Source organism: Panthera tigris, chromosome B3, assembly GCF_018350195.1.
Source record: "Panthera tigris isolate Pti1 chromosome B3, P.tigris_Pti1_mat1.1, whole genome shotgun sequence".
Taxonomy (NCBI): Eukaryota; Metazoa; Chordata; class Mammalia; order Carnivora; family Felidae; genus Panthera; species Panthera tigris.
In genome coordinates this window covers 100,305,693-100,325,375 of record NC_056665.1, presented here as the reverse complement: position 1 = coordinate 100,325,375, position 19,683 = coordinate 100,305,693, and positions in this window count along the sequence as shown.

Here is a 19,683-nt window from a genome sequence, read left to right as displayed (position 1 = left end):
GTAAATAAAGTTTTATTAGAACACAGCCTTGTCTACTTATTTACATACTGTCTATGGCTGTTTTAGCAGGCCAGTGGCAGAGTTGAATAGTGACAACAGAGACTACATGGCTCACAAGTATGTAATATTTACTACCTGACCTTTCTAGTTTTACTTATTTATTTTGAGACAGAGAAAGCGAGAACGAGTGAGCACAAGCAGGGAAGGGGCAGAGAGAAGGAGAGACAGAATCCCAAGCAGGCTCAACACCATCAGCACAGAGCCCCACGCGGGGCTCAAACTCCCCAACTGTGAGATCGTGACCTGAGCCGAGATCAAGAGTCAGGCACTTAACCAACTGCACCACCCAGGTGCCCCTTCTACCTGACATTTTATAGAAAAAAATTAGGCGGCTGTTACTGTGCACTGTTAGTGCAGAACCTGCTTGGGATCCTCTCTCTCTCTCTTTCTCTCTCCTTCTCTCTCTCTGCCCCTCCCCCGCTCAAGCTCTCATTCTCTCTCAAAAATAAATAAACTTTTAAAAAAAGTAAATAAAAATTAGTAGGCCCTCAGCTTAAATTGATACAAACCCATGAGAGTCTACCAATGGTCAGCTACGTTTCCAGTTAGACCAACTGACTCGGGCCATACCATTGTGATCCTTGAAACTAATCTGTGTAATGGTTTTAGCTTTTTGGACCACAGTGTGCCTTTTCACCAAAGCCACACAGTACAGTTATTTGATGGACTTTGCACACTTCCTACCATGCACAGGAATCTGCCTTTGTTGAGGCTGGAACAACCTCCATAAAAATCAACTCAGAGTCTGACTACCTTCCTCACCTCCTCCTGGTCAGTGAATCTGGCTGTCTCCAGAAAAGATCATCTTTCAGCTGCTCCTTAATGATCAGGATGAAAGGGGTATGTGTTTATAGCAACCTCTTTTGAAAAGCTAGGAATCAACCCAATTGCTGGCCATACTTCTTTCTTTCCCTACTACCAACCCCAGGCTAGCCTGATTTGTACATCTCCCGGGGAGCAGCCCTCCCAAAAGAGGGCCTAGGGCACGCAATCTTATTCTAGTTTAGTTACCTGGATTCCTTTGTTGGATAAGCATAGTCCTACATTATAAGGATAATAACCACTTTATTAAATACACTGCTCATTAAGTCCTTGTACAGTGGCCTGCATGGGTCAGAGTAGGGGATATACAGATATCTCTGATTTTTATAAAAATTCATTGTCCATCTTATAACTGACCCTTCCTGACAAAGTGTGTGGATGCAGTAGGGGATGACTGGGAGAGGTGGACAGTAAAGTTATAGCTACTAGAATGGTTCAGATTGATTTTGTTGACTGGAGGGCAAACAATACCTTGGCCCTTAGGAGGGACCACCTCAGATTCCAAAGATGCAGAGGAGGAGGGACAGTAATAATCTTAAGAATCACCTTTGCACAAAGAAAAATGCCCTGATTGTGTAGGGATTAGAATTTCAACATATGGGAGTGCCTGGGTGGCTCAGTCAATTGAGCGCCCGACTTCAGCTCAGGTCATGATCTTGTGGTTTGTGAGTTCAAGCCCCACGTCAGACTCTGTGCTGACAGCTCAGGGTCTGGAGCCTGCTTCGGATTCTGTGTCTCCCTCTCTCTCTGCCCCTCCCCCATTCATACTCTGTCTTTCTCTGTCTCAAAAATTAAAAAATAAATAAATAAATAAAAGAATTTCAACATACGAATTTGGGAGGGGGTCAGGGACACAAATATTCAGACTACAGTATGGCTCATAGTCAATGAGTCAATAGTCAATGCAATATAAGTGTATTCCCAAGGATACAGTATATTCTCTAGAGGAAAAAGAAGAAAGAACTTTTGAGCATAAGAATAAAAATCCCTGAATTGTTAAACTAGCAAAACAAAACCGCCTTAGCTTACTTTAATTTAGGATAAGCCAGTTGGTAAAAAGTTACATTTGCATGCTAATTTAAAAGAGCTTGTTGCTTAGAATCATATATAGCAATCCTTTTAGCAGAATGTCCAGTCAGCAATTCCTCTGGACCTGTCTTAATGACATATTTTAATTTAGTAGATGTTGGCACATAAATAAGAATACATTCAAAGCCCTTAATAATACCACTTCTCAGATACAGGGGGAATGTTGATACCTAAAAACATCATCTCTATAGCAACACTAGCTGTATCGGTTTGCTAAGGCTGACATAACCAAGTACCACAGATTGGATGCCTTAACAGCAATGTATTTTCTCACATTTCTGGAGACTAAAAGTCTGAGGTCAAAGTATCATCAGGATTAGTTCCATTGGAGGCCTGTCTTCTTGGTTTGTAGATAGCTGTTTTCTCCCTGTGTCTTCACATGGCTACATAGAAAGTAATTGCCAATGTTGCCCCATCACCTGAAAAGTAGACACCTATGCAAAATCAAAATCAAAAGTCTCTACATCAAAAGTCTATTCAGCCATCAAAACATAAAAAACCGCCCCCAGAATGGAAAAAAATACTTGCGAATCATTTATCTTTCAAGGGATTTGTATCCAAAATATATAAAGAAGTCTTACAGTCAACAAATATTCCAATTTTTTAAATGGGGAAAGGATTTGAATAGATACCTTTCCAAAGAAGATTTACAAATTGTCAATAAGTATATGAAAAGGTTAATTAAACATTATTAGTCATCAGGGAAATATAAGTCAAAACCACAAAGAAATATCATTTCATACCCACCATGATGGCCAAAGTAAAAAAGACAACAGTAACAAGCATTGGCAAGAATGTAGAGAAAGTGGAATCCTCATACATTGCTGGTGAGATTGAAAAATGGTACAGCCACTTTGGAAAACATGAATGAACCTTGAAAACATTATGCTAAGTGAAAGAACCAAGACACAAAAGGCCACATATCATATGATTCTGTTTACATGAAATGTCCAGAATAGGCAAATCCACAGAGACAGAAAATAGATTAGTGGTTTCAAGGAGCTGGGGGTAAAGGGGAAGTGGGGAATAACTGCTAATGGGTATGGGATTTCTTCTGGGGATGATGAAAATGTTCTGGAATTAGATAGTGGTGTTTGAGGCATAATTTTGTGAATATATACAATAGATTCTCATTTTCAATGTAATTATATTCTATAAAGTTGCTGTAAACAGTGAAGTAGTGAAATACTAAGACATTATTCCTGAGGGAAATATAAGACTAGGTTCCCACAAGCTTCTATTCATAGCATTTTCATCAAGCAGTCAGTACATAACCTTGTTTTATGCATATTTCTGTCTAAAAACACCTTACTTAATATGTATTTCTTATAATTAATTATATGCAATATTTCTTTATATTAAACACTAATCAAGAAGAGTTTAACATTTCTCACCTTGGGTAATATGACAGCAAATTTTTTTGACTTTCAGTCTCACGACAATGCTATCCACTATACTTTATGCTCTTTAAGATTGATTACCATCTCAAGAATTCACAAATTTAGCCACTTTTCCATCTTCTCCATAGCTTCATTACACACTGTAGATGTTACTCTAGCACTTTCCAAAGCAGCCTCATGAACAGATCGGCAAATTTCCTCCTCTTTTTTCTGGATGTACTTCACTGTTGGTTCATTCACATTGAACTCATAGAGAACAGCACTATAACTCATGCCTGAAAGAAAAGCTTATCTAATATATGTATTTTCTTTGTAAGGCACATCACAGCCTCCCCGTGCTTGGGAACACTGGCCAGTACTTCAGCACTGTTCTTGGGGCCATTCTACACAGCAACATCACCAATAAAAAGCACAAAAATGCAAAAACCATGACATTAAATAGACCACAAAAAGGGCGCTTGTCTTTCGTATGAGAGATGTCCAACCTCAGCTGGAGATGTGCATGTCCAGCAATTCAAGTTTTTGCCACTGGGCACGTTTCCATGAATAATCAAATGTACAAAAACCCACTGTGTTGTACAACTTTACTTAAAAATGAACTTCGTGGTATATGAATTTTTGAATAATATTTCAATAAACCTATTATTGAAAAAAAACTCTAAAAAAGAAAAATATCAAGTATCAGTTCTGTATGCAACATATAAAACTTATGTGGTTTTTCTTAAAAGTGTTTATTTATTTTTGAGAGGGAGAGAAACAGAGTGTGAGCAGGGGAGGGGCAGAGAGAGAGAGAGGGAGACACAGAATCTGAAGCAGGCTCCAGGCTCTGAGCTGTCAGCACAGAGTCTGACACAGGGCTTGAACTCACAAACCACAAGATCACAACCTGAGCCTAAGTTGGACGCTTAACCAACTGAGCCACCCAGGCACCCCTAAAACTTAAGTTGTATATACCACTAACTGTGGCTTCCTTTCTCTCCTATGTCCCCTGTGAAATAGAAAAATATCATTCTGTTATATGAGAGATTAATGAGACCTATGGGCAAAAAGAAGCAGATGAAGAGGAAACCCAGAAAGAGGGCTCTTTCTGGTCTCTTTACAGTGCTCCTGGCCCCAGTTTCCATTCTCCTGAGGCCTGCTTGTCCAACTCTTTCTTCAATCCCACTGTAATTAGTGCCCCCTTCCTGCTGAAATTGGCTCCAGTAGGCTTCTGTTCTGGCAACCAAAACCATTCTAATTAATACAATAGATTTTTAGAGAATTTTCTTGAATCTTTCAATGAAGTGACAAATGAGCATAATTAGGTCCTCAACCAGAACTTGAATAGATATTAAGATGACTAGAAAACATCAGACTGAATTCCTTAAGGTCGAATTATGATCTTTGTCTTTGCTTTATCCAGAATTTAAGCCTTCTATCCATTCCATGTAGGGAAAATGTTGAAATGTAAGTGCTGAGTAGCATAAATTATTCCTGGCACTGTAGACAGTGCATTAGATTCCCTAGAATAAGCACTCCTTCACAAATGGTAACAACTTGATTTCTGGTCCTGATTCTATCACTAAGTAGCTATGAGATCTCTGTAAAATAAGATCAGAAAAAAAAAAAATCAGTTCCTAAGGCCTCTTGCATCTCTAATATTTTTTGTTATGTAAATGAAACATACTTCTTAAAATTGTTCATACACTATTGATTATCTTACTAACCCCTTCCTTCGTGGCCATCACAGAAGATAAATGTCAACTCAGGCTGACTCAGCCCCGTGCATCCAGATCAATTTATAGTGTTGACTAAGCACTATCCCAGGTCTCAGCTGAATTAGCAAATCCCTATTAAGATTACAATGGACAATTAAAGTGTTATTTTAGTAGAGAAACCTTTGAAGTACTTTTATATTAGTAGGACAGAACAAGAGAGTAAGCTTCATTTCCCCTTTCTCCCCACCAAACATTCATTTTCTCCACTGTCCAAGAGCCCAAGGCCCAAGGGAGCTTTTCCCAGGTGATCTGAACCACTGCTACACAGCAGCTGGGGAGGGTCAGAGTGGAACAGTATTCTCAAATTTTTAGTCTGCAGCAGAATCACATGGGGGCTTATTAAAGAATAGTGTGCTGGGCTCCACCCCGGAATTTTTGATTCATTAGATCTTGGGAGGGTCAGAAATTTTACATTTCTAGCCAGTTCCCAAGCAACATGAACTGTTAGAATTTGGTTCAGAACCAAAACTTAAGAACCATAGAAAATCTCAGAGAGTCAGTCCTTAGAGCCAGGTTATATTGCCTCTGAGAGGCTGTCAAGTTGGGATGTTATTGTATCAAAGATTGCAAGTGAAGAGAGCCTCCATAAATGTTTGCATTGTTATCTTCCCCTTTCCTATTTTTAGCTTTCCTAGAGAGGTAAGGAGCTCCTCCTAAGAGCTTTCTAGAGTATTAGATGTATCTCCTTTCAAAGTCCCATCACATGACATACCAATTGAAAGAAACCTGTTTCCTCTTAAAGCATCTGATTGCTGTGTAACCTGAGAATAGTTCTTTCATGAAACAGGTGCATTCAAGCCTTACATTAATGTTTTATGCCCCATTGTTAATCAGGTAGTTACTCCTCTCCCTTTAGGTTAATCTTAGAGACGCAGTGTTCTGATCCTCTTTATGAATGTTTACTGTGCACAAGGTACCAGATCAGGGACAATGGGAGATACAGATACCTAAACATATTGGCCACAATGCATTTACCTTGCACGGCAGAATTAAGACTACAAAGTAGAAGTTGGCACATGGCATTAGGAGGGCATGGGCAAAATTCTATCAGGGTCTACAAGGGATTGCCTTTTGAGGAGGAAAAATCATGGATAGCTTCACAGCATGGCTTTTTTTTTTCCTTAAGATTTTGAGCTTCTGTAAATTTGACCTTTTGTCACTTGGTGTTTAATGCTTTTTATGGTACTAGAAATGATTAACCTATCTAATGTTAGTGGTATAACATTTTCTCTCTAAGAAATAAAGACAGAGGGGTGCCTGGGTGGCTCAGTCAGTTGAGTGTCTGACTCTTGATTTTGGCTTAGGTCATGATCTCCTGGTTCATGGGTTCGAGACCCATGCTGGGCTCTGCACTGATAGCACAGAGCATGCTTGTCAGTATCTCCACCACTCATTCTCTCTAAATAAATAAATAAACATCAAACAAACAAACTTGAAAGAAACAAAGAAAAAGAGAGATAGCTGCATGGGACAAAAATTAAAAGGCTGTTTACTAAATGGCAATCTGGAAGTGATTTAAAGGTGACCATTTACCCACAGCAGTTCAGTGGAACTCCCTTTTTTAACCTTGTCTCTTCTCCTCCTTCCATCACACACACACACACACACACACACACACACACACACACACACACACAACTCCACCCCCATACTGTCCTTTTCAGTTTATCCATGAGCTAAGCTAGCAGAGCAATTTGCAATTTTAGAAAAAGCAGAGAAGAAGAGCACAAAAACAGGTTGTTAACCTTGTAATTTGGAGCTGTTGGAACGAACATATTTGCAGTTCCACTGGGACTTGCATTCATATTTAGCATTAGAATTAATAGCACTATGCATACCAATCTCTCGAGTATTTCAAAACAAACATAAGTGAGAATTGTGTGTGAAATCCAAACTGTGGCACAACTTTCCACTCAATATATATTTAGCTCAGTTAGATATGTTTCTCATCACACTTAAAATTTGAGATTTAATACCTTATATGCTTAGTGGCAGGTGGGAAGAAAAGTTACCTATACCCAAATTACTACATTATAAAGAAAAATTTAAATATGTTGTCAGTATACAATAGTAGGATTTTGTTTTATTTAACTAACTCTAGGTATTTTCATTCAAAAGTCAGAGTAGAACAAAAAGATTGTATCATGATGAATATCATTCTGTTTTTGAAACCAAGTGAATGATTTTTCAGTTTCCTGTTAATTCCACATCCTGGGAGACCATACCAAGTTACCCCTATCTTTTATTTAAATGGTTGTTTGAGGCATTTATAATCATACCTGCTAACTGCTGCTAATGGTTTAACATTCTGGTCCATCCAGAGCTAAGTAAGCTTCCCTCTTATACAACATCTAAGAAAAAAATGTTTTAATTATTTATAAAGCAAAGGCTATGTCAGTGGAATTGAGGCTATGGTAATGTTAGCAAAAATATGAAAATCTATGTGATATCATAGAAAACACAAAATTAAGTTCTGTCACTAACTAGCTGTAAGACTTTTAATAGCTCACTTCAAATCTCTGGGTCTTGGTTTCTGCATCTATAAAATAGAATGATTGGACTTGATGAGTGGTTCTGAACCAGAATAGGCAGCAGAATCTTCTGGAGGGCTTCTTGTCTTATTTTTTTCCTTTTTTGAGAGAGAGAGAGAGAGAGAGAGAGAGAGAGCACAGGTGGGAGAGGGGCACAGGGAGAAGAATAGAGAATCTCAAGCAGCCCCTGTGCTGCCAGTGGAGAGCCCTACGCAGGGCTCAATCTCACGACTGTGAGATTAGGACCTGAGCTGAAATCAGGAGTCCAGGGCTCAACAGACTGAGCCACTCAGGCACCTCCCCCCGACCCTGGAGAGTTTCTTAAAAGTATCTGTGTCAAATCCCCCACTCCTCTATTCCCATCAGAAACCCCATCAGAAACCAGGCAAGCATGTTTCTGAAAAAGCTCTCTAGGTCATTCTTGATGTCTTCTGGATCTTCCCAACCCTTCTCCCTACACTTCAGTTCTAGGATTCTCTAAGGCTATGAGATACATCTTTTTTCTTGGTTTATCTCAAAATGGAGCCAAATAAGAGAAGAAATTAAAGCACTTCGATGAAAACTTGGATTTTTTTTCAAGTTTTTATTTAAATTCTAGTTAACATATGGCAAAGTTGGTTTCAGGTGTAGAATTTAGTGATTCATCACTTACATATAACACCCAGTGCTCATCACAACAAATGCCTTCCTTAATGCCCATGATCCATTTAGCCCATCCAACGCCCACCTCCCTCCATGAACCCTCAGTTTGTTCTCTGCAGTTAAGTCTCTTACAGTTTGCTTCCCTCTCTCTCTCTCACCCTTTATTTTTCTTCCCATATGTTCTTTTAAAAGATGCCTTCCTGTCTTATTCGGGTTGAAATCTTAGAATTTCAAGCTCCCCAGGGGCCATCATAAACATAGGCTTTAAAAATAAAGATGTGGTTCTATACTCTTTTAAAACTTTCAGAATTTAATTGGCCTCAACATTTGGCTTGTTTTCATATTGGAATGTCTTTTTCTTTATAAACTTTGTTCAGAAAAAAAAATGTGTCCTTTCCAATTTGGATAGACTTATTCAGTGATAATCAAAAAAAAATTGTTAAATACCCTTTTGTACCTGATACAATGCTAGAAGATACATAGAACAAATTTTAAAATTTTTTGCAATATTTCCAAAATCAGTAGCATAAACTGAAAATATTTCCAAAATCAGTACATATAAATAGTAAAACTTGAAGTTCTATGGTTTCACAATTCAAGGTATAGAATTCTCTGTTGACCTATCATGGATTCCTTATGTTCCAAAGAATTTGAATATTTATAATCTATTGTTATCCTCAGATCAGCCTTTTGAAATACATTCAGAAGGCATTTTCATTGTGATTTAGTCTGACAAATAAACTAAAAAACAGACTAGATCCCTGGTCTTCTGTGAGCAACTTTGAGTTCAGGGAACGTGAATGGTCTTTTGTGGCCCCCATGCCTAGTACACTGACACAAGGTAGGTACTTGTGAACAAATGAATAACTGAACAAATGAATAAATGGGTGTGTTGCCTCCCTTCTCAGCCCTGTTCTCCAAGGCAAGGATGGGGAGAGCAATCAAAGCAGCAGGGTGCCTAGACTGCTCTGAATCCTCACATTGAGCACCAAAAGACAGATCTTTCCTGGCTCAGGGTTCCTGATTTCTGGGGTTTCTGATGAAAAGGCCAGGCGAGACACTGTAGCTATACAACCCCATGAGTATTTTTATTGACTTTGATTTCAAGGATTCTTTTAATTGCCTCCTGACCCCTGGGGCTGCCTCAGCCTTGCTTCCTTTTGTAGCAGCTGCAAACACCACAACTTTGGAATAGTTCCCAGCTGAAAACAGCTGTTCACACTTAGTCATCTTTGTATGCACAGGGTCTAATGCAGTGCTTCGATTTAGGATCAGTAGGGGCCCAATAAATGTTTGTTAAATTCAATTGCAGACGCTGTTGTGTCTCAAAAATACGGATGCTTGGTTCCTATGCTTGGAGATTCTGTTTCCATTGGTCTTGAGTGTGGCCTTGCATCAGAATATTTAAAAGTTTTTCAGGCCCAGCCGTCGCTGAGAACTGCTGAACAGATTTCACACACACTGCTCATTATTAAGAGACAGATGAGTAGTTCATCAAAAGCATCAAGGTGTTAAAGAGAGAATAGCACATGATAGGAATTTTCTTCCTGATGTAGTCAGAAATGGGGAATGCTACAGAGAAAATTGGGAATGATTGTCACTCCCTTTATTTACACATTTCAAAGGCATCAGATTACTCCTGAGACAAGATCCAAAGGATCCTGTCTCATGGACTACAAAGCCTCTACTGTAGCCCCAATCTGGCTTTCCAGTGTCATCTGGTGCTACTTCCTCCCTTACCTCATTTGCAGCAAATTTCAGTGCCATGGGCCTCCATGCCCCTTCTCACTTTAGACCCTCCCAGCTTTAGTACCCTCTTCCTGGAATACTGCCCACTCCTCATCCTTACTCCCATCATCCCACCCATCCACCTATCCATTTGTCTTATTAACTCCTATGCACTGTGGAGGCTCACAATTGACTCTCACTTGCCCTTCTGGCTAGAGGTTATATGTCCAGGCTAGAGGTTATGTGCACCTGGCATGACAGTCATCGAAGCTGTCATCTGTTATTTGTTAATTGTTCAATGTCTGTCTTCCTAGGTAGCCCATAGGGAAGAGCAGAGGGCATCCTGGAGACAGACTGGCTCTGGAAGATAAGCCCCAAAGACAAAGAGCCAAGCCATTCACCAATTATGTAAGTTATTCCATCTTGTCGGAGGAGGAGTGAGGAGATAGAAGATAAAAGGTGTCCTGGTGTGTCTATTCTTCCTGGGAAGCAAATGGATGGTCCATCCCTGTCCATGAAGAGTAGGAAATAAGTACTGTCTCACTCACAATATAGTTTCAATACCAGTAGAATGGAGTTTTTCCTTTTGTTTTAATGTTTATTTTATTTATTTTGAGAGAGAGAGAGAGAGAGAGAGAGAGAGAGAGAATCCCAAGCAGGCTCCACACCATCCGTGCAGAGCCTAACATGGGGTTCAATCTCATGAACAGGGCAATCATGACCTGGGCTGAAATCAAGAGCCAGATGCTTGACTAATTGAGCCGCATAGGCTCCCCTAGAATGGTGTTTTTCAAAAGGTACTTAACAAAATGCATTTTGAACAAAATCAATTCATAGTGCACTGCAGGCGGTATGTCTGACGATTGTATGCAAGTAAAAAGACGTTTGGTGAATGGCTCCTTTGACTTTTCTTCTAAACCAGTTGGTGTCTCTTTGTGTCTATATGTATGACAATATTTGAAGATAACATCAAAAGTCTGACTTTGAGGCCCCTCATGAAGCTGAGGCCCACACCTACTGCAGCCTCCCACGGTCACAAACTACCTCTGGCTCCTTCTTCAAGAGACACTTCAGACACACGAGACACTTCAAGAGACACTTTCAGACTGGTGCAGGTCTGTGACCTGCTGAGGTCAAATTTAGGAAAGCAAGTTATGTAACCTTTTTTTTAGTGACAGTAACTGTAAAGTGTTATTAACACTTATCACATAGTTTTTAAAACCACAGACTCCGGAAAGAAATGCATAAACACTCTGCCATTACTGTGTTTCTTTAGACACATTACCTCTTTGTACCCCAATGTCTTTATCTGTAGAATGGGAATAATAACAGTATTCATCTCACAAGGTTGTGTAAGACAAAACATTCAAATGTCTTAGTACCTTTTATGTAAGTGTTAAACACTACCATATACTTTAAAAGACCATTCTTTATTCTGAAATTATATCCACTCTTTTATTTTGGTATTCAAATGTCTTTCTTCATGAAATTATAGCATTAGTTTATAGGAAATTCCTTTTTTAATTTCCTTCACAAAATTTGCAAAAAAAGTTGGCAATCTTGTATTAATGAGTCCCTCCCATTTTTTGCTTTAAAATTTAACTGATTTATTAAAAACAAGTATCTAGAAACCACTAAACTATAGTATACTGCCTCCCACTTCCATTTTTGGAAGACCTTATAGGTAAGGAAATGATGATATGTATTTTGTAATCAAATAACTTTTAGAATATTACCAACTCTCCTGCCCCTTTATCCATACAATTTGTTTTTGTTGCAAATTAACATCTAAGATTCCATTAGGATATTTGCACAGGGGTCTAAAGGGCTCTGGGAAATGATCTGTGTGTCAAACGGTCTTTAGCTGTGGGCAATTATTCTGCCTATCTACCCTGTCTTGGCATTGTGCAGCAGTGAATTCATGATAAATAATGCCCAATGATAATGTCCTCTGTGATGGTGATTCTAATAGCCTTTGTCACTTGACTTGAGGCAGTAGAGGCATTGAATGAACAAACTGTTCATACATGAGTGACTGAAAGACAGCAGATGACACTAATTAAAATCAAACCACATTTCCTTTTTCTTCCTAGTTCAAGATTTTATTGACCATTCTCCCATGGTATTTCTAAGATTTACCTTTTTTTATACAGTGTTATATTAGTTTCAGGCATACAATATAGTGATTCAACAATTCGATACATCACTTAGTGCTCATCACAACAAGTGTAGTCTCTTTTTTTTTTTAAGTTTTCAATGTTTACTTTTGAGAGAGAGACACAGAGTGTGAGTGGGGGAAGGTCAGAGAGAGAGGGAGACATAGAATCTGAAACAGGCTCCAGGCTCTGAGCTGTCAGCACAGAGTCCAACACAGGGCTTGTAACCACCAGTTTGTTCTCTGTATTTAAGAGTCTGGCTTTTTGTTTATCCACTTTTCTTTCTTTCTTTTCTTTTCTTTTTTTTTTTTTTGAAAATAAGCCTCATTTCTGTCCCTAGGCTTAACCTTATAAAATCACTGGCACTCTGACTGACACTAGTGATGTAAATTCATATTTTGAAATAAGTTGGTAATTAAATAAGGAAATGGAACCCATGTAGTGAGGAAGTGAGAATCCATGTCAGTGCCCAGAAGTTCTGCAATTTTTATTGAGATGAACTTTAAAAGTCCCAAACGTCTTCCCAGGACCTCCTACTTGCTCATACTGTAGGACTGTGGATTACAGCTGTGAGTAATTCTGGCTGTAACCATACTTAAGGAGTAATATTTATCATACAGCCATATAAGCCTGTGCCTCAAACTAATGTGTGAAGGTGTCTTTTACTATGAAAATATCCAGGCTCCAGATATTTCTGAAGGACATGTATCTGTTCCTCCGAGCCAGCTCTGGGCATTCGACACATCTCCATGAGGGGGCAAAGAAGTGATGCCAAAGCGGCAGTCCCTTGTCTGAACTCTTGATTTGCCTTCCCCAACAGCCCTGCTTGCAGAGGAACAGAGATTAGAGTGATGGCTGGCTCCTGGGAATGTGACAAGTGACAGCTTCCATCAGCATTTATCTCTACTTTGCAAAAATAAGGGAAGTCTGGAAACAGGCCCCTGTGGAACCTGCTGGCAATCAACAGGCCATCCTGAGCCGGGCCTTCAAATCCAGAAATACATGCATATTATCTGTCATAACCAGATAAAGAGGCTGCCAACCTTGAAAGTGACTCGAATTTGACCTTCCTTCACCGAAACAAGGCTAATTGTTTAATGACCAAAAGATTTATATGCATTGTCTTTAATCATTACATTGAACTCTCAGATGAATATTACTACCGTGTTTAATGGTTGGAAAAAAACACCAAAGCTGAGAAAGAGTTGGTCATCTCATACAAGAGCCCACAGCAGGTAAACGGGGGGCCAGCATCCCAACTTGCCTGCCTGGCTCCAAAACTCAGGCTCTGGCTACCGTGCAAATGGACCTCTTGCTCTCTGAAGAAGGCTGGGTAAAGTAAGCCTGCTCTCTGCAACACTGGGCTGTATTTGTGAAACTGTCTTTCTAGTTAACCTCTGTCCTGAAATGTTTCTCAGAAAGGAACACCCCATCAGAGATTCTTAAGGGTATGACTGGCTTGCTTCTTCCTGTCATTTTTCTAAAATCCAAAGCCAGGAATAGTATACATATTTGTTTCAATGCATCCATTTCTTCTGTGGTCTTAACTTTCATTTCACCTCAGGAGAGTCTCCCAAGCAAGCTTTGTGAAACTTCAAGCAATACTCCCTTTTGCTAATAATTCTTAAGAAGCATCTGGCTCTAAAGGTATGTGCTGCTGGCCTGTCTCCTAGAGAAATGGAAGGACAGAAAATTGGTTTTGTTTTATTTTAATTAACTAGCCATCTGTGACTGTAAGGCCACAAACAAGCTTTTGAAAAGGAGTTTTTACAGTTACATTTAGTATCCAAAATTAGTATCTTTTTAAATAAATGAAGGCAAGTTGGAGAAATGAGATTATATCTTATCTGTCTTTATTAGGGTTCCCAATCCTGACCCTCTTACCTAATAACCCTAACCAATATTCTCATGTCTGGGCAATAATGTGCCAAAGGGAGGACTTAGGGCCTGGCACGTTCATCCAGAATCTGACCAAAATCAAAGACCTGTGATCAGAAAGACAGGAGAATGGTGCCAAAGTCCAGAATCACAACCAGCCAATCAGCTGGAGGGTTGACTAACAGGATACAGATGCAATCAGACAAGCTAACTCTAGTAGGGAGATGTTGAACCAGGGGTGGGCAGGTCAGCTGGATAGTGGAAGCCTGAGAACTTTCTAGGTGATTCCTTTTGCACTGACCTTGGCCCACCTTGCTGGGCTAAAAGTGAAATGAAACTATGTTGGAAGATGTTATGTGTTATTGATTAAATGTCGGTATCCCCCTGAAATTAATCTGTTGAGATTCTAACCCCCAATGTGATGGTATTAGGCGGTGGAGGCTTCGATAGGTGATTAGATCATAAAGGTGAAGCCCTCATGAGTGGGATTAGTGCCTTGCAAAAAGGACCTGAGAGAGCTCTCTCACCCCTTCTGCCATGTGAGGACACAGCAAGAAGACGGCTATCTATGAACCAAAAGGTAGATCTCACCAAACACTGAATCTTCCAATGCCTTGATCTTGGACCTCCCAGATTCCAGAACTGTAAGAAATAAATTTGTCATTTATAAACCACCTAGTCTACGGTATTTTTGTGATAGCAACCCAAATGGACTAAGATGGACTTTTTACAACTTTTGCACTGAGAATATGGGTAATAAAGAAGATACACCTGAAAGTCATATATTAAAATGAACTTCGCTTGGTACATAAGGAATATGCCAAATATAAACTCTTGACCATATTTCAAAACGCAAGAAACAGCATACTTGCGTGGTAGAGGTTTTCCAGGAAGTCTGTTTCTCTCATCATACCATCATGACCTCTAACCAGTCTGGTTCAGTATCTTTAAGCTCACAGCACAGGCCAAGCACCACATAAAACAAACTCCTTTCCCATTCCCTATTGTAGTCTTCACCTGGGAAGCCCTCTGCTTCTTTCATACTTCTCAGTCTGTCCTGACGTCCCAGTGTACTAGCCAGGCTCCACGCCTGTCTCTAACTGGTTCCTCTGACAGCAGCTTTGTAATTCTGCCTTCACTCTGCCTCAGGGATCCCCTCCTTTGTCTGTTGTTCCTCGCTTACCTGATTTTTCCAGCCTTTCAGAGAAGAGGGAGAGAATGCCACTCCTTTACCTTGAACCATGGAGTGGTTAGTCCTGTAATGAGAAAAAGGTAAAAATCTCTCCCCTACTACTATGGTAAGTTCCATCTGTCATGGTCCATTCCTTTCTGTTAAACACTGATCTATCCTTGCTACCCTCTTTCAAAGTGTAAATACTTTTATAAGACAGAGACTTTTAGCATGAATTAATTTACCTCATTTTTTCCCCAGGACAGAAGAAACCAGGATAACAGAAGCAACTCAGAGAAAAGAAAGCACTACAATACAGAAAAAGAGAGAAGAAAAGGAAATAGAAGCACCAGGCAACATCACCCCTTTGCAATTTCACTATTACTATGGACAGCATTGGACTTTTGAAAACAATATCCTACCTGAGCTACATCTTCAGATTGAAAAGGTCAAAATAGTTTACAGGTTTATTATTGTTGCCTTGGGCCAAAAATCAAGGATTAAATACAGACTCATTAATATTTGTGTAGTGGGATAATATTTTGAAATATTAACCTAGAATTTTCCCCCTTATTCCCTCCTCTACCCCATCCTTCCTACCGCCACCTAGTACTCTTAGCCCTTTCCTGGGCCCCTGTAGCTAGGACCTTCCTTATTTATTGTCTCAGCCAAGAGCCTAGGAAGCCTGCTAAGTCCTTCAGATTTGCCCACTCAGGCTTGTGCGAGAGAGAGCGATGGCTTGACAATGTCTCTTCTTGCCCAGAGGGCCTGAGACAGCTTCATGGAGTTTTCCATATGCCACTGTGGTACCCCAGCTGAACGATAGTCAACACGCTGCTGAGAGAGGGCTAGCAGGCCTGAAGACACGAGGTTGGGACCAGAAAGACACAACAGTGACCCACTGATCACTCATCAAAGATCAGGCAGGAATGCTGACAATCTTGATAGGTGTCAGGATGGATAAATGATGACAACATAAAAGAGATGCTCTCAACTCTCACCTCCAGTCTGACTCCTTGGCACAGGTGAGCACCCCAGAACTCAGACCCTAAGATTAATATTTTACCACCTGGTAGAAGAGAGAAAAAGAGGGCACATTTCTTACATAACTGCATGTGCAGCCTGGAATGTGTACCCTCCGTGTTGGTTGATAAAACAAGTTGCAATTTAACACACTAGAGAGAAAAACATTTCTAAATTAAGTTTTTAACTTTAATTCCAGTAGAGTTAACATACAGTGTGATGTTCATTTCACGTGGTCCAACAAGTCTATACATTACTCAGTGCTCATTGTGGTAAGTGTACTGAGGGAAAACCATTTTTAAGAAGAAACAAGGGGCGCCTGGGTGGCTCAGTCGGTTAAGCGGCCGACTTCAGCTCAGGTCATGATCTCGCGGTCTGTGAGTTCGAGCCCCGCGTCGGGCTCTGTGCTGACAGCTCAGAGCCTGGAGCCTGTTTCGGATTCTGTGTCTCCCTCTCTCTGACCCTCCCCTGTTCATGCTCTGTCTCTCTATGTCTCAAAAATAAATAAACGTTAAAAAAAAATTAAAAAAAAAAAAAGAAGAAGAAGAAACAAGAGGGGTGCCCGGGTGGTTCAGTCTGTTAAGCATCTGACTTCGGCTCAGGTCGCGATCTTGCGGTTCATGGGTCAGGTTCTATGCTGACAGCTCAGAGCCTGGAGCCTGCTTCAGATTCTGTGTCTCCCACTCTCTGCCCCTCGCCCACTCATGCTCTGTCTCAAAAATAAATAAACATTAAAAAAAATCTTTTTAAAAAGAAGAAATAAGAAGACAGGGCACAAGGTGGACATGGACAGAAGCAAATGGGGAGCCTCTGCCTCATGGCATGTGAGTCATGTGGCACTTGTACTTGAATGACATGTATAGGGATCCTCTCCCGGGAACTCCGGTGCCAGGAACTCTTGCAGGGGCAGCGCTGCCCACACTCATACTCCAGAGGCTTTGCACAGTGTGAACTGACACATGAAGCTGGCTAGGTTTACATTTCAGTTAGCAAGAGTTACAATATGACATTTCTTTCAGACCCAGAATTCTGAAAATTACTTTCCACAAACACTGAAGCCTAAACCCTATAAAGGAAAGAGAAGGGTCAGGGTTGGAAGAAGAATATAAAAATAGAAAACACAAAAATAAGATAGGACAGGAATGAACAAAACAAGAGAAGTATAAAGAAGAGAGATAATACATAAGATCATGCAAACAGTCTCTAAGCCACATCCAGTATTGCCCCAACTCCCAGGATACCCCTACTATTTCAATAGCTTTACTTTCCTCTAGGTTAACATGACCTATCATTTCAATTGCTCACATCTTCACTGATGCTAATAATGGCAGGCCAGATGCCCCCATTTATCAAAAAAGCCAAAAGTCTTATGTAGTCACAGACGCTGAATTTGGGAGTAGGAAAAATAATCGTAAGAGGTCATAAGTAGAAATGACTTTAGCTCAATTTCCTCATGTTACAAATGAAAAAAAGTCATACCCTGTGAGGATAAACTGTTGCCAGAGTTCAAATGTCTAGTTGGTGACAGGCCTGAGTCTGGAATCCAGGTTTCCTAATTTCCTATCCTGTACTTATTTCACTCCTTATTTACCACGTTGCTATTCACTACACATCTTGAAACACACATGCTTTCCCTGATTTCTGTCAATAGCACCAACTTTTTTTCCTTCCATTTCTATGAAGGACGCAGTTAAGGATGGCTGAGATGAACAAAGCCTACTGCATCTACTTACAAAAAGAAAGAGAAAGTTATGATAGCCCAGAGACTCTGTTTTTCCATACTTAGAGCTCTACCTGGAAAAGTTCTGGAAAATTCTTATAATAGTAATAAGTTATAAAAAAAAAATTCATTGGCTCTAGAGTCACTATATTAGATTATAGTCAGCAGATGGTGTGGATGACAGCAGACCTCAAGTGGGGAAAGGGTAAACCATCGTTGTATCACTAGGTCCTAAGAGACAGGCTTAACACACTGGAAGTAAACAGGAGAAATGTGGCAGGAAAAATGGGGCTTTGCTCAATGTTATTGCCAATTAAACAGAACTGTTGTTCAGTCATTTCTTTGAAAGAAGGAAACAATGTTTGTGTTCATTTAGGGAAAGGCATCTTCTAAGAAGGTTGCAAAATTTTTTAAAAATATGTATCAGAAAACTCTTTGTCCTTGGAGTAAAGCCAGACTTAAGGAAGCCTTATTACCACAGGATATCTTTGCAATTAAGGAGGACCATTAAAAACGAATGCCATAGCCACCATAAGGAGCTAAGAAAATTGTTCGTGTCATGGGCATTGAGAAGAAAAAACACAAAACACTTTCTGAAAATGGAAATCCCCCAATTCTTGATGCTGATGCTTCCTAATTTTCGTGGAAAGACAAAATTTCTTTAAAAGGACACCTCTGTTCAATTTGAAAAATGAGTTCTGGGCTGTCCTCATGTGATATCAAGTTATACAGAGTCTCACGGTACATTAACATCACTTATCAGGCAGTGAGCTCTACTGAGAGATAGCATAATGGATGGAGGAAGTCGGTGCATTATCCAGTCCTTTCTCATGGGTTTTTCCAAAGCTAGATATGTAGCAACATGCCTGTGCAGACCATTTCTGGAATTGTTACCTCATATTTAAAATAATGGTAGGCACTATGATCTTGATCTTCTTTAATCCATCCTATACCAAATGGACTAATTAATCTTTCCTTTTAAAAAAAAGAGAGGGCTCTAAGAAGATGTTACTCTCCTGCTAAAAATCTGTCCATGTCTTCCTATCATGTACCGAATAAATTCCAGCCCTCATGAACATGGTAATTCATAGCCTCATGATTTGGCACAAATTTTGCTTGGCACAAAGTAGCATGCAATTATTGCTTTATTTTATATTTTTTTGTTGTTGTTAATGTGCCAGATGAACCTTTCATCCTATTCTTTTAACTATTTTTTTAGTTTTCATTTCCTCGTTTGCTAATTTTCTATTTATAACTTCTGATAGGGGATTATTAGTCATTCCAACTTAGAACTAGGTACTCTTTTACCTATTAAGGCATGTAATCTTATATCAAGAATGTTTATGACATCTTTTTCAGAGTCGATGCTATTAACTTAAGGGTGAATTTAGAAAGTCAAAACACTTACAGCTTAATTGGTAGGACCAGAGTTTGTCTTTCACACCATTCATGTCTAGAATCTCTTTCTGGATGGTTTCCTTCTCACCCTCTGCCCTTGCTGTCTTCTACCGGAGTCATATAAAACTACCCAGAGTTTTCTGGTTCCAGATGTTTCATAAATTGACATTGACCAGCCTTAAGAGTTCTGATCCTTTGTACTTTTACCATTCTGATAAACTATTGAGAATTATTGGGTTAGTTTAAAAAAAAAAAAAAAGAGCTGTCTCTGCCCTGGATGCCCTAGCTAGACCTGGGTCTTAAGATTT